This window comes from Nycticebus coucang, chromosome 13 (genome assembly GCF_027406575.1).
Source record: "Nycticebus coucang isolate mNycCou1 chromosome 13, mNycCou1.pri, whole genome shotgun sequence".
NCBI lineage: Eukaryota > Metazoa > Chordata > Mammalia > Primates > Lorisidae > Nycticebus > Nycticebus coucang.
This window is the reverse complement of record NC_069792.1, coordinates 12132223-12155982: the sequence shown is the minus strand read 5'-3', so window position 1 is coordinate 12155982 and position 23760 is coordinate 12132223. Positions and strand designations below refer to the sequence as shown.

Below are 23760 nucleotides of genomic sequence, written 5' to 3'. Positions count from 1 at the left end.
CCAAGTGTCTAGCCATAGATGAAAGGATATATGTGCTGTGGTACATACCCACAAGGGAAGATTAGACAGCCACAAAAGGGGGAAATCCTCCCTTTTACAACATGAATGGAACTGGAGAGTATTATGTTCAATCAATTATGCTAAGCACAGAAGGACAAATTTCGCAAGTTCTCACTTGTATGTGGGAGCTAAATAATAAAAGAAATTGATCTCCTGGAGACAGAGAGAGCAGAATGATGATTATAACAGCCTGGGAAGGGTAGCAAGGAGGAAGGGATAAAGTGGGATGGTTAACAGGTACAAAACCTGCTCAGCTCGCTAGAGTGAAGACCATTTGATAACACAACAAAGTGACTAAAATCAACCATCAGTGAGGATATGCCTTAAAATAACTAAGAGTGGAACTGGAATGTTTGTAACACAAAGAAATGATAAATGTCTGAGGGTAGGGATACCTGTTACCCTAATTTGAATAATTCATATTGTGTACCTGCATAAAAACATTGCCTGTATCTATGAAGATAGACAAATATCATTATGTACCCATAATAAAAAATACAAACATAATAAAATTTTCCTACCCCAAATCCACCCAATGGTAGTAGTTTTGCTATATGTGTGTGTTCTATATGTATATGAGTTATACATATATACATACATATATATGCGTATATATCACTCATGTATTCCTGTATTCCTACACTACACTCTTTCGTCTTTGAAATACAGTGGTGTTTCAAACATGATCTCTAAAGTTAAAAAAAAAAATTAACAACTTTAACCACTTCTCACAGGAAATGGTTCTTAATACTCTTCTTCTCACCACTGATTTCTTTCAGATATGTTCCCTTTTTACTTTTCGAAATGCCGTCTTTCTGTTAGCATAGGGAAGTTTTCATTGCAGCTTTGTTCTAGTTTTTGCATACACATCAAAACAATGATCCAAAGACTCAGGTCTTTTTCAGAGACACAGCCTTATATTGGAAAGAAACATTGATTTAAGGGGACCACAGGACCAACGATTAGGGGTTTAGGCAATTCCAAATGGAAACACAGAAATGCCAGATGGTGAACTGGGAATGATCCCTGGGCCATCAGCCAGTGTGAGCTCAGACGAGCACTCTGAAGAAGGGCACGTGGGCGGAGGAAAGCAGGTGGGAAGGCTGAGCCCTAGGTAGTTTACACATGGTACCGAGGCTGAAGGAAGAAGGGTTCAAGAGACAATCAAGTGTCTTTTCTGTCCCTTGCCCATGTGACTTGCTTTGACTAGTGACATGTAGACAGACATGACAGGGTGCCAATTCTAAGCCTAGCTCTTACGAGAGCGCAGATGTCTCCACTTGTTCTCCTGAGCTTCTGCTGTTGCCATGGCAAAAACTTGCCAGAGCCAGCCTGCTGGAGAAGGGTGACAGACACACAGAATGAGGACTCCCCAGCCAGCAGGCAGACCTTCACTGGAAGCAGAGCCACCTGACCGATCCCACCCTAGAAAAACTGCAGCTACCCTCCAGATCATCAGCAGTAATAAGCTGTTTCAAGCTGCTGAGTTTTGAGATAGTTTGTTACACAGAAATACCCTGTTTCCCCGAAAATAAGACAGTGTCTTATTTTAAGGTGTGTTCCCGAAGATGCGCTAGGTCTTATTTTCAGGGGACGTTTTATCTTTCCTGTAAGTAGGTCTTATTTTCAGAGGATGTCTTATTTTTGGGAAAACAGGGTAGCTACCCAGTAGTAAAGGGTATTTGACAAAGGCAGCTGCAACAGGAAGATCGGGAGAATAAGGAAGGAGAAAAGACCACTGCTTGTGACAGCAGGTGCACTTTGGAGAGTTCTGAGAAAACACTTTCAGTTGAACCACGAAGAAAGAAATAAATTATAAACATCTCCAGAAAATGGACTTAATCTCTCACCTCATTTTACTCTTTTAAATAAGAGATGACACCTCTTCCCAAGACATTCCTGCTCATATCCACTTCCAAGGGAACACACCGGACTCTGCCTAGAAGCCATTCTGTGCATGTTGGAGACCAGCAGGCAGTGAGGAAAGATTAGATTCATGGGGTGACAGCAGGAGAAAAGTCAAAAGATGATGGGCTTCACTACAGTTTCCAAATGTTTGAAAGTTTCACTTTTCCAGAGGAACTGGTTTGGGCAGGAAAGAGTCAAACGGACTGTGTCTCCAGTCAGGAGTCTCCATCCCCATTGAGGATGCTACCCTCTTACCTTGGCTGCAACGCCCAGCTTTCTATAATTTTGAATAGCTATTCGACTAAATGATTTATGTAGAAACTCCACCCTCAAAGACATGGAGCACAGCTCCCTACTCCTTAAATGTGGGCTGAGCAAAGGGACTTTCTTCCAAAGACTGTAGTGTGGAAAGGGAAAGGGAGTGAGTGTGGGGCAGGGCCTGGCAAACATGACATGCACTGGGCGACCGAGGTCCCCCTTAGCAGTGGTAGATCACGCTGACAGTAGCTACCTTGCTGAGGTGATGAAAACGACACATTACCTCTCTGGTCTTTCTCCTCCAAAACCATAACCCTAGATTAATCATGACAAAAATATGAGATGAATTCCATTTGAGGAACATTCTACAAAATACCTCACTAGTACTCCTCCAAATTGTCATGTTCATTAAAAAACAATGAAAGTCTGAGAAACTGTGACAGCCAACAGATGAAGGAGACATGGAGACTAAATGTGATGAAGTATCTGGGATGGGATCCTGGGACTGAAAAAGGGCGATAGGTAATAATTAAAGACATCCGAATGAAGTATGGACTTTAGTGAATATGTCAGTATTGGTTCACTAGTTGTACCAAATACACTAAGATATTAGGAAGGGTGGAACTGAATACAGGAACTCTGTGCTACCTTCACAATAATTCTGTAAATTTAAAATTGCTGTAAATGAAAAGTGTTTTTGTTTTTTTTTTAAGTGCCTACTGGAGTTTGTAATCTGCTATGGTAGGTCTCCATGAATATTAGCCTGTTTAAAAGCATGCCATAATGGTCTTAAAACAGTTAAACAACTTTATACAAATTGTGGAAATGATAACAGAAGACAGTTTCAGAATTTGTTCATTCTACCAACTCATGTGGACTTATATATTATTTGATTCGGATGCCCCAGAGGAAAAAAATGTGATTTTCTTTATTGCCCACAATCACAATTCTATCAGAGAATTTTAGCACTTGTATCCAAATGAACTAACAGGTGACAAATGGCTATTTGATTTCTTCTATCCCTTCTACAATTTGCATAGTATTTGTATAGTCAGTTATGGATGAGATTAGATTCAGACTGATTATTGTAAGCTTAAATGGGATAATGTATGGGAAAACACCATGTGAACTGCAAAATGCCAATGTCACACAAAGAACTACATCACCAGAAAGTGGAAAAGCTAAATTCCCCTCCTCTGAAGATTTTATATGAATTAGGACTCAGTAAAGTTTATCTACAGGAGTATCGTCATTATCCCATGAGCAACTAGTAATAAATCTTTATTATGAATAAAGAGCATAATGAATAAAATTCATTTTTATGAATCGGAAACCCAACATCGCTTTAGAACCTAAGTCTACAGAATAATACAAATGAGACACAAAGGAGTGAAAAATAGGAAGCTCGTACCAATGAGAAGGTATTTAAGTTTCAAAAAGTGATCCATTTGCGCTTTGAATTTCTAGTGGAGTTTCTAGAACTTGATCCCAGGGCTAGACTCATCTAAGAAAAATGAAGCTATAGCGACCAAGTAACCATGCAAAGTTATGATGGGGTTGTAAGTGACAACATTTTTGAGAAGGAGAAGGGGAAGCCTCTTAGTTAATTCCGAAATCACAGTGCAAATTCCTATACTATTTTTCCTGCTGTAGCAAAAAGTCTATTAATACTAGTAATTAAAGCTCTTTGGCTATCTTGATACCTCTTGATCTTAAACTTAATATGATTAAATGTTTACGATTTTTACCTTGGGAATTTTTTAAGGTCTGCTGAAGATGACTTGCTACCAAACATCTCCTAGTTACAGATGCAGAAACATTGCGTCAGAGAATGCTTCTTTCTCTCTTCATCTCATTTGAAACTTTTCTGCTCCAACTCTCCCCCACAATCCAACCATGGCTTCTTGAAGGCAGAACTCAAAACATCATGGTCTTGTATAAAAGCAGGCCCTGATTTTGAACTAGTATAGAGAAAATAGTGATGAAAATGGAGAAGAGAAAACAGTGTTCTCTCATTCGAGTCAAGCATGGAGACAAGGGGTTGTGTTTCTCCAGACCAATCCTGGCAGGCCTGTCACCTCTGCACGTAGATGCTCACAGCCACAGCTTAAAGGCACACCTTCAGCTAAAGCTTTCAAATTCTAGCTGGCTAGGGTTCTTTCTTGAGTTTCTGTGGCGAACAAGAGTATAAATCATTTGTGTGTGTGTGTGTGTGTGCGCGCGCGTGTGCATGCAATAAACTACCATTTAATGTCCTCAAACATCGTCTTCCTTCTATTTAGTTCCTTGGTCTAAATAAAGCAATGGTTTGAATAAATGAAAACAATATTTTATCACATTTGGTTCAAGTGCCTCTAAATTCTCCCAAGAATAAAAGACAATGAAATTAATAACAACTACATCTATCTCTTCAACAATTAATGCGATATCTTAAAGATATTGACTTCCTTTAAAAATTGTGAAATACCCGGAACCAGATAAGGATTCAGGAGGTTTTTGTTCAAAGACTCAGAAATGCTCTTTGTGGAAGTTGATGGGAGCCAGTAGAAGATCTTACACAGTATGGCGTGTGCAGGACACAGGAAGCTTAGTCATTAAAAGCACAGCATCTGGGGTCAAGCAAATTGATTCAAATCCCAGTTGTTCTCTGTGAGCTTTCCAAGTTACTTTATCTCTCCGTGGTTTAGTTTCTTCATATATAACAGAGAATCATAGCACCTACCTCACTGGTAATGATAAAGAGAGATAATATACATGAAGCCTCAGTGGAGCAACCAGCTCAGACAAGTCAGTAGAAGGTGCTGGTCTTCTTTACTACCTGAATAAATATGATATCAGGTAGAAAGTAATTGAGAGTTATGAGAAGGAGAGATCACTTATGGTGAGGGGGAGGTGGTTTGGGAAGTCTTCAACTGGGTCATTTAAAAGTGTGGTTTGTCTGCAGATGCTGGTGCAGATGTGGAGAGAAGGGACCACATTTACACTATTGGTGGGACTACAAACTGCTACAGCCTCTTTGGAATGAAGGATGAGAACCCTCCAAGAACTCAAATTAGACCTCCCATTTGATCCCACAGTGCCATTACCAAGTATCTACCAAGAAGAAAAAGTCATTTTATCCTAAGGACATTTGCACTAGATTGTTTATCATAGCTCAATTTACAATTGCCAAGACATGGAATCAATCCAAGTGCCCATCAATCCATGAATGGATTAATAAACTGTGGTATATAGGAATATTATTCAGCCACAAAAAGATGAAAACTTTACATGTTTTGTATTAACCTGGACAGAGCTGGAGAACATTCTCTTTAGTAAAGTATCACAAGACTACAAAAGCAAGTATCTGATATACTCAATACTAACATGAAGCCAGTAGACAAACGAATACATGCCCACACAAAAGAAAACTCAATTTAATTCAAGTTGGGGGTAGGGGAAAAGAGTATGGAGGACGGGGGGGAGGGAGGGGGGATGGGTGTGTTCCCACCTAATGGGCACAATGTAAGGGTACACGGCACACCTCCTGGGTGTGGGACACAACCACAACAGGGACCTTACCTAACACAAAGATTATAATCCAATCATTTGTACCCTCATATTAATCTGAAACTTCACAAAAATGAAAAAATAAAAATGGGGCAATTTGAATATTAGCCATAGAAAGAAAAGGGCAGAAGAGGCCACATAAACAATAGTAAGAGCTAAGCGGGCAGACGCCATTGGAGCAATATAGCAGGTTTGCCTGTGCTGTGGGGAGAAAGTGCAAAGGAATGTAAAATTAAGGCCAGAAACGTGATGGAGACCCATCTCCATTCCACTTGCTGGGAAAACTGCGGACTGTGTTTAGGCAGAGGAAAAAAACGATGGCAGCTGTGCTTTAGGAAGATTTGGAGCAGCAGAAGGGTCTATGCAGCTTGAAGGCACGGGACTGGGGTGAAGCCACCCAGTTGGGGCATGACTGTCCACATCAGGAGAGAGCTAAATGGAAATGACAGAGATATGAGAAGCAGCAGGAGGGACAGAAACTGGACTTGGTTGTGGAATAGATACTGGTGTGAAGACAGGAGAGACAGTGGCACCACTAAGAATAAGAACCCTGTCAGAGGAACTCCTTCTTTCCCTAAGAATCATTTGTTGAGTACTGTCTGTATACAGTATAAGTACTGGTGTTTGCCAGGGATTCAAAGGCAAGGACATTTTTTTTTTTTGTCCTAAGATAGAGGACGTATCAGATATTAAACTGATAAGAACAGATACTACACTTGATCTTAGCCAAAAGGCCAAGAAACGATTGGCAAGGACATTTTTAAATGAGCTCGTATTCTAGACTACAGGAGCAAATATTCCTTTAATATTTTCTCCTGCAGACATAGCAGCCGCTTATGATGGGATTCCATCACATTTGGCAGAAATGAAGATTCCACGAAACCCTATACTCCTAGGCACCACTTTGACAGTCCCAATGTCAAGTAACATTAATACTGATATTTTGTGTGATGCTGTGCTGGGTGTTGACCCTAACTATGTTAAGAACTAGACAGTTAAGAACTTTCCACTCTGGGTCATATTTACAAAGCACAGTGTGCTGCTGGGCCCTGGACAGCCCAGAGAAGCAAAGGAAACTAAGCATTGGGTTTGGTTTAAGAGTGGGCCATGATGTGAAATGTGGGCATGAAAGAAGTCAGTGAGAAAATGACAGCCCAGAGTAGTGAATAATCAATGCTAGATGGATGCTTGGAAACAGGAAGGTGGCAGACTCCTAGTCCACCGGTCCTCGAACACCACTTAAAAACAGCCCCAAGTGCCAGTGGGGAAGGGATTTATTTCATACAGCTCTCTGGATAGAGGTTGGACCAGTGTCTACGCAGCAACGAAGAATTTAACAAAATACACCCCAGTGGAAGTAAGCTCCGAGCTTTCTATCTACTGCTAAACAAGTATGAGAAATTAATTTCATGCCTGTCTATTCTGGGAACTCCCTTGGCTGAGGAGCCGCAAAAAACTAAGAGCTCGGAAAGGGCTCAAGAATGCGAATGAGCACTCAGTACAGCAAAATAAGCATGGATTTAAACACTTCTGCTTTTATTATTCTATCTCCAGCCAAAATTCACACCAGGGCTTTTCCATACCTATTAACCAAAGGCAGATGGTGAGCTGCCATATGTCTCAGCCTTTTTCTCCAGTGAGTTAGGGTATTTCACAATTCACAATAAAGAACATACATACCTTGGCATCTTCCAAAATCCCCCAAATATCACTTTTAGGTTTCTGCATTAATCATTCCATAAAGATTTATTGAGCATTAGGCATGGAGCCAGAAGCATATCAGCCTAATCAGGGTCACAAAAAGCAAAATCTGTCTGATCTGAGAAAATTAACGTGGATGGTCACATTACTCTTACTTCCATTGGAATTCAATTGACATTTACAGATCTTACATGGGTCCATGGTAATGTGCTAGTGACTGCTTGAAATGGAATGTTCTTTCTCCTGAAACTATGTGACTGTTACCATCATAAAATCACTTCCAGTATCAGAAATCGGGCAATAGGATAAGAAGGCTTTTGAAAAAAACATTTATCCATCAAAACAAAGTACTTGCTCTGAATGATTTTACGCTCCTGAGTTTCTTCCCTTATGGTGATATTCTGCAATCACTCTTGCAATCAAGAGGTATCTTGCTGCTGAAATCAAAAACTTTGATAATAGTGTGCAGGGCAACTTGAATTAAATAGTACATTAGCAAAGCAACTCTGCATTTCACGGAAGGCACACCTGTAACTTGAGTTAGGATTATAGAACATCTCATAATTTTAATTAATTCACGAAATTAACTACTTCCAATGAAAACTTTAAACTCTATATTTAATAAAGAGATCAATATATTCTAGCAAGATAATGAGATCTTACAACCAAGAGAAGTCTCAAGGCTCTAAAACTGGTTGCCAATAATGAGGAACAGGGACCCTGAAAAATATGGTTAATTCACATCAGAAGATTAATAGAAACTGATTGAGCTTAGAGAGTCTGCAGTCTGATTGAAGTTTTCAAAGTTGGTATCATTTCTCCTAAAGATTCTAGCCTTCTTAATCATAAGCAACTTAAATAGCAGCACGGAGTCAAATTCATGGAAGAGACAGCCACAGGAAATCATTATGTAATGAAAAGGAACGCCTCATCTTCAGAGGGAGTATATTCAGAATAGCTTTGATAGAAATGCAACTTGTTGGCTGTTTTGCAGCTGACATTTTTCTACACAGCTGTCACCCTTCAACTATTTCATCTTCCTCAAGAAGCCCCTTGGTTATTGAATTCTTGGAGACAGAGGGTAGGAGGCTGCCATGATCTCAACAGCTCTCAGGCTCAGGGGCACCCTCCATGGCTCAGAGGGGAAAAGCCACCTACACTTCTTCTAGAACTGAGTCTGTGCTTAACTTCAGCAGAAAAAAAAAAAAAATCCTCTTTGGAGGTTACCAAAGAGTTCTAGAGCCTGGAATGCTGTGACTATGAGAGTTAGGTGGCTGGCCAGCCATGTCAAGATAGACAGAAGGAGTCCCAGGATTTTCCCAGAAAGGGCCCACATCACACCCACCACACCCCAGCCTAGCCCAAGACTGGCAGGCCGTGGAGACCAGGGAGGGCAGCACCCCCAATGCCCTCTCCCTGTCTGTCTTCATACAGCAACACATGGGAGCTCCCCTGGACCCACTTTTTGGTCCCTGGTCAGAACACGAGCTCTGTATTTTCATTCAGCCTAACTCTAGGAATCAGAAGCAAACAAAAGATAACACTTAATACGTTCATAAAACAATGACTACAGGCTCAAAATAGTTCAGTTAGCGGCAGTGAAGAAAACCCAAAGAACTGGTTGACTCTCCCTATCAGAGGTGCAGTGCATCTGGAGGGTTAACGTGGCCCTACCAAGTAACTTTCCCCATGGAAGTTCTGTTGCTCCTCTGGGGGATTAGTTTATGGAAGAGGTTACAGACAACACTGGTTTCTTTTACTTAATTACATCACAGATTATCACTTGGCAATTCTCTAAGCAATAAGAGCCAGGGGTTATTATTTATTGCTGCCACTTAACAGTAGCTACACTGCAGGAGATACTGTAAAACATCAGCCCACACTTCTCTTTAAAATATCCAAAATACCCTACACTCTGAACAGCAAACAGAATTTGGAAAACGCATTAAGTGTATGTGTAGAGAAACACGGTTTATATATTTGAAATACTCACACAAAGACAAAGTACAACATTTTAGGACTAGAGATTTTTCTGTAGGAGGATTTCCAGGCCTGTATTTATCCTAACTAAAGCTCAGAGATTGTTGTCAATATAAAAAACTCTCAAGTAAAGAAACTGCTTAGACAGATGAGCAGTTCAATTTAAAAAGAGGAAAAGATTTAAATGGTTAGCCTTTGAAAAGTCCTAATCAAATTTCCCCTGTTGCTTTCATCCTTGCCTGCCACATTTGATGGGATCACTATCTATCTTTTTTTTCTGTTAACTAAATTACAAGAAGGGTTTTCCCAGCTCTGGCACATTCAGAACACTCTGAGAAGAAAGATCTTCTGTCTGCTTCACCCATGTTTAGAAATCAGGAATCATACCTACTCACCTACATTATTCTTTGGGCCCTGAGGCAACATTCAAATATTGTAAGTAATTGCTGGCTGAGCCAAGCCAAAGTCTTGGGGAAGCTTGGAGAGAGAGTAAACTAAGATGGAGCTTGGTTCTTGCAGAATGGATTTACGATTCTAATAGAAGGAAGCAACTGAGAGTTAGCAGGAATCTTTATGAATACATGCTGATTCTCAGCTGGAGATAGGATCACCCCTTCCCATTTGGGGGACATCTGATAATGTGCATATAGGGGAACATTACTGCTGGTTTTCAAAATGTCTGGAGAGTGCTACCAGCATTAATCAAGCAGGGCCCAGTAATTCTAAATACCCTGCAACGCACACCATAGTCCCAGGAATCATATCCTACTCCAGATGCTGGTAACCTCTTCTAGAATGAAATTCAGATCCAGAGAAGCCCAGTGAAACCACACGAGCAGTTACTTGTGCAAAAGACAACCTGGATCCCTGGTCCAATATCCTTGACCTATCTCCAAGACTTAAGGAAAATTGAAGGAAGAAATACCGACTCAAAAGGGAACTTAACAATGAATGGAAGCAGAATGTTTCTTCTCTCTTCCTCTCTATCTACAATATTTTACCACTCTCTTCACTTGGCTTACTCTTTCTCATCTGTTAAGTCTTAGCCAAGTGTCATGTTCTTAGGGAGGCCTCCCTACCACAGGAAGTGGCAGAGTATTGAAAAGGACTCACACCTGCACCCAGTGCTAAGCCCTTGTCTCAACTAGGCCTCATTCTTGGCCTGTGTTCTTGGCCTGCAGAGCCAGTTTTGGTAAAGAACCCTCCTGTTTGGGGGTGCTGGATGGCTTGGGTGCCACCTTCTCTTGCCCTGCACCAGAGCACAGCCAGGCTTATGCCCGGAAGAGGCCCTTAGTGCAGCAGCAGCCACCGAAATGTGCTGCATTGGCCCCCAGTTTCTCTCCTTGATAGGAGGGAGAACTCAGGGGAGAGGTGTGGTTAAGGACTAAGGGTAGGAACCAAGTTACAGCTAGGGACTGTTCCCTAGTTGGAACAGATAGTAAGGAACACCTGATGACCTTGCACAGACCTGGGCCCATTGGGTCCATTATCATATCATTAAAATAGCAAATTTTGACTCCATTGGGTTCTTCAGGAAGGTTTAGGGAAGACGGCCTGTGTTAAGTTTTGTTACCCAACCTGGCAGTTACCACAAAGGTGGGAAATGGCAGCCAATCCTGCTGGAGTAAAGGTGGCACAATCTAGACAGCCTAATCAGCTCATAAAAGACGGTGTGCTTAGACTTCAGGGTCTCTTCTCCATTTACTGGGAGGGACCTGACCTCTCAGTGTATGAGGAGACACTGTCTTCTCCACTTACGGGGAGGGATCTGGCCTCTCAATGTATGGGGAGACACTGTCTTCTTGACTTATGCGGAGGGACCCATCTTGCCCTTCAAGAGGTATTCTTCCATTTGCCTTGTAGTATGTTTGCCTTTCTTCTGGAGTAAATGCATGTGATAGTAATTACTTTGTATTTGTGACCACTCTGTCATAGCCTAGGCTTCAGGGAGAAGAACAAGGGAACATTCATCATCAGAGGGACCTAGCACTGCAATGCCAGTTTGTTGGGAAACCCTTCACTCTAATAAAGTTCTTTGTCCACACTCACCTTGCCCATTAGCTATAAAACTCTATCGTCCCTGTTGTATCTGGAGTTGAGTTCAAACTTTCTCCACTATTACAATAGCCTTGACCCCCATTTGATAGTCTTGAATAAAATCTTCTTGCCATTTTTAACAAGCATCCAATGAATAATTTTAAAAGTAGTATTAAAACATACATATCATATGGATGGATCTCTAATGTGAGCTATCAAGATAGGAGTCTCCATGTGGATATGTCAGCCTGAAACCAGAAAGAGAAGCCTTGTGGCAGAGGTAAAGGAATCTCTTACAAGGTGACTACAGTGGAGACTGAATTGTTCCTTCTTGGCCTGGCCTTGGGGAACTCTGCCAGTGATCCCAGGCACTGGTTTGGGGGAAGACTTGCTGCATCCATTGTTCTAGTGAGCTTTCTCTGCAGTAAAGGAAACCAGTTGTGTCCATCTATGGGGTAAGGAAAGGTGAGTCTCTATGATGGCATGGAGAATATCCTATGGGGTATTTAATTTATAAAGAAGGCAATCTGACATCTTGGCTGACATGGATGAAATGAAGGCTGGGATACTATCACGTAGGGGAGAGCCTTTCTGTTACTATTCTGCAATCAATGCACACAGTCATTCCTACTAATTTGTGTATTCTTTGCTGACACATCTGTCATCATTGAAAGACTGAAAAAAAATCTTTCAGAGAAAATTAACTGTAACATTTATGGCTTATTATTTAAGCAAGAGATCACAAACTTTTCAAGAATCAGTGGAAGAGCTTTTGTTTATTATTCCACACTAAATACTATGAAATGACATCTCACTTCTGGTTTATTTTGGACTAATGCAAAGCTGTCAAGAAGAAAATATCATACTTTTTCTTTAATTTCTGGCTAATCTTTAAACTTAACAAGATGGAAACTCATACAGCATTAGTACCTTGCACATAGCCAGAGCAGAAGGGCATAGTGCTTATTGGTTTACAAGCCAACAGTCACAGTGTTGGTCCAGCTGAAATTTCACTTTCACTTGCATTGACTTCTTTCAGAAGAAAGCAATATTTACATTTTTGATTGATTGGCTGATGACTCTATTTTAAATGCACACATACAAAATGTTTGTTCATCCAGACATTTATCAGTATGTATAATTGCACGCAGTCTACAATATAATTATATATTGATTTGAATTGTTGGAAATGACAGAGTTTCAAAAGAAGGTAGGTAAGGGACAAACAAGGTTTTTCAAACATTTAAAGAATGGAGTGCTTTCTCTTCTTTTTTCTTTATTGGGTCTAGGAAAACAGGGAAGTTTTTAAATTACTATTTGAAAGACCCAAGTGAGAATAAAAATGTGCTGGCAGTAGAGGGTTGTTCATAGTGTGAATGGGTTACTGAGAGATTTTGAATCAATTTCTCTGGTGATCTTAAGATACACAGAATTTTAGAACTGTTCCAAAGCCTTCATCTTTATACATGAGAAAAACCAAGTCCCACAGGACACAGCTAATAAATATCAGAGCCAAAATTTGAACTTCAGTGTCTGAATATCACAGTGGGAAGGGACCTGAAAGATTATTGAATCCCCAGTTGGCCAGCAGAGTTCGTTTCTGCCAACTTTTTATTAAGAAAATGTCTGGGCACACAGGATAGTTGAAAGGATATTACAATGACATACTCACCATTTGATTCAACAATTTTCAATGCTTTGCAAGTTGCTTTATGTATCTTATATATACATATATACACATATGTGGGGACAGCTAAAAGTAAATTGAAAGAAAGTTTCATATATCATGACTCGACTTTTAAAAAAATGATTTCCAGGCCATGTGTCCCGTAGAATGTCTTCAATTGTGGACTGGCCTATCATTTTCTCTTGATGGCATTGAATTTGTTGCTTTTAAACTGAAGTGAGGTCCATAGGCTTGGTTGGATTCAGGTTAAATATTTTGGGAACAGTGTTTTGTATATGATGATGACTTGAATGCATTGCCACTTCTGACCATTGATGGTTGCTGCAGGAGCTCCCAATAAAGTCAGATGCTTTATCAAAGCTCAGTAGAAACTAGTGACAGATGAATTTGTTGTGAGCATAGATGGGAGTGGAGCAAACTCCATAGTTACGAGAAATGGGGAGGAACAGAATACTTTTTCAATTGAGATAATTACAGATTCACACGCAGTTGTAATAATTAAATTGGTTATTTTATCATTATGTAATTTCCCTCTTTGTCTACAGTAATTTCCTTTGCTCTGAAGCCTACCTTACCCTAATAGGGCCATGTCTATTTTTTTAAATCCTTATTTGCATGATGTATCTTTTGATCTATCTATGTACTTGAGTCTCAGGTAATTTTTTGTAACAAAATACCATTGAGGCTTGCTTTCCTAAACCACTGCTAATTTCTGTCTTTTGATTCATGTATTTATACCAAGGACATTTAATATATTTTTGGTAGTGCTTAAGTCTGCCATTTTATTGATTAGTTTATGTTTATTTCCTCTGATTATCATTTTTCTGTTTCTCTTTTCTTGTTTCCCTGTTGCTTACTCAGTTTATAGTGTTCTTTTTTTTTTTTAGGGTAACAGAGAGATATTTTATTTAGGAAGAACAAAGAGAAAGTTTAGAGCACTTCCAAAGAGAGTTGGAAATAAGTCTCTCTCATGAAGGAGAAAAAGTGAGAGAAAGACCTTTCGTGTTCTCTCCTGACGCCTCCATAGGGTTTTGGGGTGTCCCTACTCATGTGGCTTCCATGATGATTGCTTTAGGGATTATAGAATACATATGTGATGTAATGATCACAGTATCAATATTTTGCTATTTCCAGTGAAGTTTGTTTTAGAAACCTCACTTTCATTAAAGTCCCTTTACTTTCTCCCCTTTCAAATGTCATTGTCTTAAATACCAGGGGGCATTAGAATTTGTGTTTTCAATCATCAAATATGATTTTTTAAAATTAAAAAATAGTCTATTATATGCATCTGTTCTTCTTGCTGCCCCAAGATGCTTTCTTTTATCTTTTTCCTTCTGTTTGAAGAAATTTCCTGGGCCAATTTTAAGGGTAGATCTGCTAGGAACAAATTATTGTATTCTTTCTTTGAGAATATCTTTATTTTTCTTCACTTCTGAAAGATAGTTTCACCAGATACAGAAGTCATGGTTAAGTTCTTTTCCTTCAGCCCTTGAAAAACGTACTTTTTCCTTCTGCCTCCATAGTTCCGATGAAAAATCCACCATTACTTAAACCAGTCTTCCTCTCCAGATGAAGTGTGGTTTCTCTCCGGCTGTTCTCAAGTTATTTCTTTTGTCTACTGTTTATAAATGTTTGGTTAGGTGTGTCTTAATTTTTTTTTTATTTGTTTGGTATTTGTTGAGCTTCTTGGTTCTGTAAGTTTGTGTTTTTCACCAAATTTGGGAAATTTTTAGTTATTATTTATTCAAATACTCTTTCAGCTCACTCTCTCCTCCGCCTCTGGGACAATGATCAGGTGAATGTTGGATCTTGTGATATTGGCTCACAGGTGCCTGAGTCTGGGTTCAGAATTTTTTTTTTCCAGTTTATTTTCTCTCTGTTTATACTGGGTAAATTCTATTGATCTGTCCTCAAACTTACTGATTTTTTTGACTTATACATATTTAATTAAAATAGAATAGACAAACCAAAAAGAAGAAAACAATGAGAATAAAGTGTCACACTGTCATTTTGTTTACAGGGAGGAGACAGGAAATGGAACAGATTACCAGGAAAACATTCTAAGACCATCCCAAAGTAGCTAGATTACGTAATGTTGAGATTCAATGCCAAAATTAAGTACTATCCCACTTAATCTGCAAATGAAAAAAGGGACTCAAAAGTTCATCCTGCTTAGTATAAGAATTTTTACATTAAATATACAGCAATTCATTTCTCAGAAATTGATACTGGCAACTTTTATAAGAAAGACTCTTTGTTTCCGTTATGCATTGACTAGAAAATCACAAATGCAACTAAGCAGCTATGCTATAGTAGCCCAGTAAATACCATTCCACGGTCTGGGTTAGTGTACATTTCGGTTAAGACAGAACTACATGGTAGGTTTTATTATTATTATTATTATTTTTTTTTTTTTTTTGAGACAGAGCCTCAAGCTGTCACCCTGGGTTGAGTGCTATGGCATCACAGCTCACAGCAACCTCCAACTCCTGGGCTCAAGCGATTCTCCTGCCTCCGCCTCCCAAGTAGCTGAGGCTATAGGCGTCCACCACAACATCCGGCTATTTTTTGGTTGCAGCCATCATTATTGTTTGGCAGGCCCGGGCTGGATTCGAACCCACCAGCTCAGGTGTATGTGTCTGGCGCCTTAGCCGCTTGAGCCACAGGTGCTGAGCCCATGGTAGGTTTTAGAAAGGCAGCAATAATTACATTTTGGCTTTTAGTCTAGATGCTCAACATAGTTAAGGCGACAGTTCAAGCATAGTAAGTGAAGTTAGTTAAAATGTAATGACAATCATCACAATCTCTTGCAACCCACACACACCTGTATAATGCTTATATGGAATGAAACCAGTGTTCTTAATTGGTATTTTACACACACTTGTAAATAGAAAAAAAAAAAAAAACACTATCAAAGGCAATCATTCTAAATGTACTTGGTTATGTGTTAAAAATGCAAATACACCATAGAACTAAAGAAATATGAACAGCACTACTCATGACGTAGGAGAAGGCGACTGTTTCTCACAGAAAGCTAACCCTGTATCAGTCATCCTAACCACAATGGCTTGTAAAAGCATCAGGTTTTTCCAGTAGAGAAACTATGCTAGGAAAGTCAGTAAATTTCTTGAAAGTTGAAAGTCAGTAAATTTCTTGAAAGTTGAAAGTCAGTACATTTCTTGAAAGTTTTACATCTGAAACACATCTGTAGCCAAACCAGAATAAGGCAACAACTATCTTGCAATCTGAACAGTTATCAGATGAGACGGTCGGATTCCCAGCTGCCTGTGAAACGGAAGGTCCTCATGCAGCATGTGCTCGCTGGCTCTGGGAAAGCTTCATGTGCATAATACAGAACTTACCAAAGAAGGAAACGGGAAAAGGTCAGCTACATTTTTGTTGTGCCAAGACTTTTAAACTTCAGGAATGGTGTGGTCCATCAGGTTTTTCATAATGCTTGGCGCTGAGAGAACCAGACCAACGCCATCTTAAGGGTTCAGCAATTTTGGCTTTTGTCAGCCATTTTGTTCAAAACCGTAAATGGCTGGTTTTCCACCTTGAGTCATTGGTGACGAATCAAACTGCCTCCTGGAGTGGGCCATATGGCAGGACCAGTGGCAGCCAATACAGAAGCAGTCCCTTTGTTTAACTTGTATACGCCTACTTTGCTGTGCTATACTATAAAAACACCCCTGTTACAGAGCTCGGGGCTCCGTTGTAGCGGAGTCCCTGGGAGCCCAAGTTTGAACTTGCAATAAATGGCCCTTTTGCTTTTGCAATGGACTTGGCTCCTTGTGGTCTTTGTGGGGGATTTCTGGATCTGGGCACAACAGCACCATCCGTTTAATGATATGTTCAAAGATAAAAGCAGGCATGATTGTAAGGGTAACTACGGTTCCAGCTGTTGACAGTATGTCTGCAATTTGAGAGTCTTTCAATCCAATGACATTCTGCCCATTGATTTCACAGATGCTGTGCTCCGTGAGAAGACCATTTCTGGCTTCAGAACTATCTTTGACTATGGATGTTATTCTTCCATTTTTAAAGATAAAGCCAACATGTCCACTGCTATCCTTGTGCATGGTGATTGTCTGTTCAAAGGGCCTGTCATGAATGGTCATAGTAAATCTCTCCAAAAGCTTGTTTGAGAACCTTGTGTGCTTTTTTGATCTGGAGTACTTGGTCCCCAAATCTCAGACCAACCAAACAGGCTGGAGAATTAGCCTGGACCAGCTGAACAAATATAGCATTATCTATCGATTTAAGCCTAAGTCCAATTTTTCCATCTTAATCCTTACACAAAATGACTTCACGAATCCCTTGCTTAATTTTTGCTCTACAAATTCCAACATCATTACCAGTTACAGGAGCAACCATATAGTTCATACTGGAAGGCCTTGCTACCGACTGCCCCTGAATTGGTGCTCCAGGGACCAAGACGGTATTTGCACGTATTTCTTCTTCATTTAAACTCAGGCCCATGTACTGAGAGAGCTCTGGATACAGTTTAGGATAGAGATGTCCATCTTGAGAGACAGGAGCAGAAGCTTCTGACAAAATTGCTGGGTTGGCAGGATCTGCAGAAAAGGCAGTCTGAGCCTGAATTACTTTGTCTACCTTCAAGTCTTCAAGAGATGGATAGAGAAACATTTTTGCAGGATTTGTCTGGGTTATTTGGTCACTTTCGTTGAGCGCTAACAGTTCTGCTTATACTCTAGATTCTTAGATCATTTGGGCTCGAGATCGTATCCAAAAGAACAAGGATACAACAGAGGATGATTCGCTGGTGAGTCCAGAGCCACCGCGGAGGCTGCTATCAGAGCCCCGGCCTGGCCTCAGGGCTCTGCGCCCCCCGGATGCCAGTCCCGATGGGACCGGCCAGGTCTGGCAAACTTACTGATTTTATCCTTTTTCTTCTCCACTCTACTATTAAGCCTATCTAGCAAGGCTTTTAAAAATTTCTCGTTATATTTTTCAGTTACATAATTTTCATTTCATTCTTTTTTGTCATTTTTATTCCTTTGCTGCGATTTTCTATTTTTTTCATTTATTACAAGAGAAGTTATAATAAATTACTGATGCACTTACATGGTCCTGTTAGAATTCTCTGAGATGCTCCTACTTTATGAGATTTTTTGTTTTTATTATTCCAGCTCTGGGCAAGTGGAGAGAAGAGGTCATATTCAGAGTACTTCACTAAAATTGTTTAAAATAGAAAACAACTTTCTGACCAACTGTGGTTCCAACCACACCATCCTGGGACAGATGAAGACATGCACTTGTGTCTTACTGGCCCATATGCACCCCAGACTTTTCTAGGAACTTCCATCAGCTCGCTGTGCCTACTGGATAGGCAGAACATCATCTCTATTCAACTCCATAGCCAGAGAGGGAAGCAGAAAACTTCAAAGGATGACCAAATGCCCCTGAGCTGCTCTCTGCTGTCATCGCTGTGTGGGTGCCTGGGAATCATCCAGCTTACTAAAGGCTCCACTCAACCCTCTCTCCTCCACTCTGCACGGTAACTGCGTTGCTCATTCATGCTTTGATTTCAGTGCACACAAGCAAAGTGATATAAAAGGGAAAAGGAGGATATGTATTTCCCAAGTTGCCTGGAGTCTGACAATTGTTTGAAGTGTGTGTACATTTAACAAGATGGTAGATTATAGCAGTAGCTTATCTTCAGACTAGTAAAACTGCCATCCAGAAGCCAAAAACCTTCTAATGGTTTATTGAAATGCTTCCCTCTTGCAATGCCTTATCATGGTACTTTACGATAAGGAGAAAAGTACATCTGATACAAATCACAGAATGCCAAATACACAGACTTGCAAGAGAAATAACTCACTTGGGAAACAGAAAGAGGAAGTGAAGAAAACGTGTCGAGTGAGAGATGCTGCCTTGAACTCTGGTAAGGGAAGTAAGCAACCACCTGGACTTCATTCTTTGCAGGGCTCAAAAACCCTCAAGAGAAAAACAAGTGGAAGGAAGCTACAGGTTAACAAGTTTTAGCTAATTTAATACTCCATGGACTTAGAGGTCTGTGCAGAAGATAGAATTAAACATTCCTGGCAAAATTTTCTACGTGGAAAAAAAGCATGTACGTCAGTGATGCAGTTCAGGGATTATTTGGATAGGGCTTGAAAGATGCAAGCTGGCAGGGCACACCTGTGCTGTGCAGGGGGACTGCTAGAAAGCCAGCAGGCGGTCCTTCACCAACTGGTGATCACTTCTGTGTGAAACTTCAATTTAGGCAGGCTTATTCTATATTTGTGTATTTTTTCTCTTTGGAATTTTCTTTCTTTTTTTTTTTTTTTTCAGAGAAAGGGTCTCACTTTGTCACCCTCCATAGAGTACTGTGGCATCACAGCTCACAGCAACCTCCAGCTCGTGGGCTTAGGCGATTCTCTTGCCTCAGCCTCCTGAGTAGCTGGGACTACAGGCGCCCACCACAACGCCCAGCTATTTTTTTGTTGTAGTTTACCCAGGGCCGGGTTTGAACCCACCACCCTCGGTATATGGGTCCAGAGCCCTACTCACTGAGCCACAGTCACTGCCCCCACTCTTTGGCATTTTCAAATCAGGGAGAGTTTGGGACAAGTACACTAGAAATGCGAATCAATTCAAATTCTTCCTTACTGACTCCAAGGGGAAAATCGAGAAGGTAAAGATCAAACAGAGAAAAAAACCCCAACCCCCAAATGCAAAAGACATAAAAAGCCTGTTTGTACTGTGTCCTAAACCACCTGCCCATGTGGCCCTTCCATTGTTCCTTACCTCAAGGGATGGCACCACCCAGATATGTGTCTTCACCCAGAAACCTGAGAAGCATCCAGACCTTTTTTTCCCTCCTCCTCCTCCTCCATTCATTCCTAATCAGTGGCCAAACTCTTGTTGGTTGTACCTCCTGATAGCTTTTCCTTTTTCTCTTTTTTAAAAAAATTATCATTATTTTTTAATCGATATGTAAAAATTATAAGGGAAAAGCTTCATGATGTGAATCTGGGCAATGTTTTTCTTGGCTATAATTCCAAAGCACGGGCAATGGAAAGGAAGATAGACAAGGGGAATTACCTCAAACCAGAAAGCTTCTGTGTAAGCCAAGAACAATCGACGGGTTAAAAAAAGACAACATGCTTAATGAGAGTAAGTATTGGCAAGCCATACATCTAGAAAGGGGTTAATATCCAATGTAGAACCTCTGTAAGTTGACCACCCCAAAACTGTAACAAACTGGTCAACATACAAAGGTGGTCATCATTAAGAACTAGGATGACTGTACTGATACGTATGTGTGGTGCCCATCAGGTCTATGAAAATTAGGTCAGTGTAAGGTGGTGGTCAGCTATGGAGGTCCTACACTATAGAAGGGACTCAGAAACTTAACAGCCAAAAAACAAATAACCTGATTAAGTGGGAAAAGGATCTGAAGGAGTATTTCTCAAAAGAAAACATACAATTGACCAATGGATATATGAAAAGGAGCTTACCATCACTAATCCTCAAGGAAATGCAAATTATAACTCCAGTGAAATATTAGCATATGCCTGTTGATGGAATGACTATTATAAGAAATATGAAAGATAACAAGTGTTGGTGAGGATATGGGGAAAGATGAACCCTTATGCACGGCTGTTGGGAATGTAAATTAGTACAGCCATTATGGAAAACAGTATGGAGGTTCCTTAAATAATTATGGTGCAGATTTACAAAAGATATGATATCAGTTTGTCAAAGAAATATCTGCACTCCCATGGTCAATGCAGCATTATTTATAATACCCACGATATAGAATCAACCTGAGTGTTTATCAATAGCTGAACAGATAAGGAAAATATAGAATATACATACAATGTAATTTTATAGAACCATAAAAAGAAGGAAATCTTGGAACAACATGGATGAACCTGGAGGATATCATGTTAGGTGCTATAAGCACTTGTGGAGTCTTAAAAAGTCAAACTCACAGGGCAGCGCCTGTGGGTCAAAGGCATAGGGCACCAGCCCCATATGCTGGAGGTGGTGGGTTCAAACACAGCCCTGGCCAAAACTGCAAAAAAAAAAAAAAAAAAAGGCAAACTCACAATGCCAGGTTGGGAGAAGATGGTGGCCGAGTAACAGCTTCTTTGCAACTGGGTGTGGTGAGACTGGGGAGAGAAGACTTTGGGCATCTCTGGCTGGTGGGATCTGCCCACAGACATCCATTTGGGGACACAGGGAGACAGTGAGAGTCTTCTGGACCCCATGAGAAGGATAAAGACAGTGGAGAACTGGCATGTGGTGAGTGCATTTGTTTGGTTGGAGGCTACCCGCAGCTGTAACTGCACCAACAGTGAGTTTGTGACCAGGAAAGGCCTTACCTTTGGGCTGTTTTCTGTTTTTTGTTTTTTTGGACTTGGGCACTCAATTGAACTTCCTTGGTAGATCCTGGGCGAGAGTGTGGATGACTTTGAGCATTGTCTAGAGCCCTGGACTGAGCTGTTGAGCCGGAAGGGTCAGCTGTGGGCTGCCCACACAGCCACTGGGGGAGAACTGCCCCTTTATGCTTTTCCCTCAGGGTCCAGTGCAAGGATTGGCCAGGAGATCTTGGGCCAGTAACCTAGAGATTGAACAGCCCAAAGGCGGAGACTGAGAGGCTGGGATACAGTGGAGATCTCTATGTTTGGCAGATTACAGCCTTGGCTCTCAGCAGCATAGAGTGAGACTAGTTTTGGCACACTAGATAAGCAGTCAGCCACTTCAGGAGAGATCCCAGGGACAAGTGCTTTCCTGGGAAAGCCTCTGCTTAGTCAAGAATAATAGTTTAAAGTGTTTTTAAGCAGGCTGAGGAAACATTTAGCCTCTCAAGCCTGCAAGGTTTGAGAAATCAGCAGAGGCCTCCAGTTTCTATCTTGTACAGCTATATCAGCATTGTGGTTAATATCTCATAAATGAACATTTCCCAAATATCACCAAAGATTCTGACACACTTCTTTCAGAGGGATATTGGACCACAGGTCACCTCAACCCTAATAGAGCTTCTCCAAGACACATTGTGATGAACCTGTCCAAAATCAAGACAAAAGAAAAAATTTTGCAAGCTGCCAGGAGTAAGTGCCAACTGACCTATAAGGGCAAATCCATCATGATGACCACAGATTTCTCTAACCAAGCTTTTTGAGCCAGAAGATAATGGTCATCCACCTTTAATCTACTTAAATTGAACAACTTTCAGCCCAGGATTCAATATCCCACTAAACTAAGCTAAATTGGTGGAGAAACCAAATCTTTTACTGATATGCAAACATTGAGGAAATTTGCCACAACAACCAACTCTACAGGAAATACTTCAACCTGTTCTACACACTGACCATCACTAGGGACTACCAGCAAGGTAAGCACCCTGAAATTAAAGGACAGGACCTAGCTTTCAGAATGATGCAAAAGACAAAACTAAGCAATAGATTTTCACAAAATAAGATGAATAGAATGTTACCACACTTATTAATTATTTCAATAAATGTTAATGGCTTGGACTCCCCACTGAAGAGGCATAGATTGGCTGATTGGATTAAAAAACACAAGCCATCCATTTGCTGTTTGCAGGAAACACACGTAGTCCCAAATGACAAATTAAAGCTCAGAGTTAAGGGTTGGAAGACAATTTTTCAGTCAAACAGAATCCAGAAGAAAAGAGTGATTGCAATCCTATTTTCAGATACATGTGGATTTAAAGGAACGAAAGTCGAAAAAGACAAAGATGGTCACTTTATATCGGTCAAGGGGAAAATACAACAAGAAGACATTTCAGGGTAGCACCTGTGGCTCAAAGGGGTAGGGCATTGGCCCCATATGCCAGAGGTGGTAGGTTCAAACTCACCAAAAACTGTAAAAAAAAAAAAAAAAAAAGAAGAAGAAGAAGACATTTCAATTCTAACTATTTATACACCCCACTTAAATGCTCCCAGATTCTTGAAACAGACCTTACGTAGTCTGAGCAATATGATATCCTATAACACCATAATATCAGGGGACTTTAACACTCCTCTCACAGAGCTGGACAGATCCTCTAAACAGAAATTAAACAAAGATATAAGAGACTTAAATGAGATCCTAGAACAACTGTGCTTGATAGATGTATATCGAGCAATTCATCATAAAGATAAAGAATATACATTCTTCTCATCACCCCGTGGAACATTCTCCAAAATTGATCATATCCTAGGACACAAAACAAACCTAACAGAATCAAAAGAATTAGAATTTTGCCTTGTATCTTTTCAGACCACAAGGCACTAAAGGTGGAATTCAACTTCAACAAAAGCGTTCAAACCCACACAAAGGCATGGAAATTAAACAACCTTTTGTTGAATGACAGATGGGTGCAAGAAGAAATAAAAAAGGAAATAATTAATTTCCTTGAGCATAACAATGAAGACACAAGCCACCAAAACCTGTGGGATACAGCAAAAGCAGTCCTGAGAGGAAAATTTATCACTTTAGAAGCCTACATTCAAAAAACAGAAAGAGAGCGCATTAGCAAACTCACAAGCCATCTTATGGAATTGGAAAAAGAAGAACAATCTAAGCCTAAACCCAGG

The 23760-nt window shown here is 40.4% G+C and overlaps 1 protein-coding gene and 2 pseudogenes across 2 annotated transcripts in view; all 3 read right to left on the bottom strand.

Annotated features, from left to right (window-relative positions):
• CLVS1 (clavesin 1) overlaps positions 1–23760 on the bottom strand; it is a 185585-nt gene that overhangs the window by 106976 nt on the left and 54849 nt on the right. The gene's annotated exons all lie outside the window — the stretch shown is intronic.
• Positions 6405–6521, bottom strand: LOC128564225 (uncharacterized; annotated as a pseudogene).
• LOC128563204 (syntenin-1-like) lies at positions 16594–17841 on the bottom strand (annotated as a pseudogene). The gene is made up of 2 exons (XR_008373761.1): positions 17017–17841; positions 16594–16644 (listed from the first exon to the last, which is right to left on the bottom strand). The product of XR_008373761.1 is annotated as a syntenin-1-like (transcript).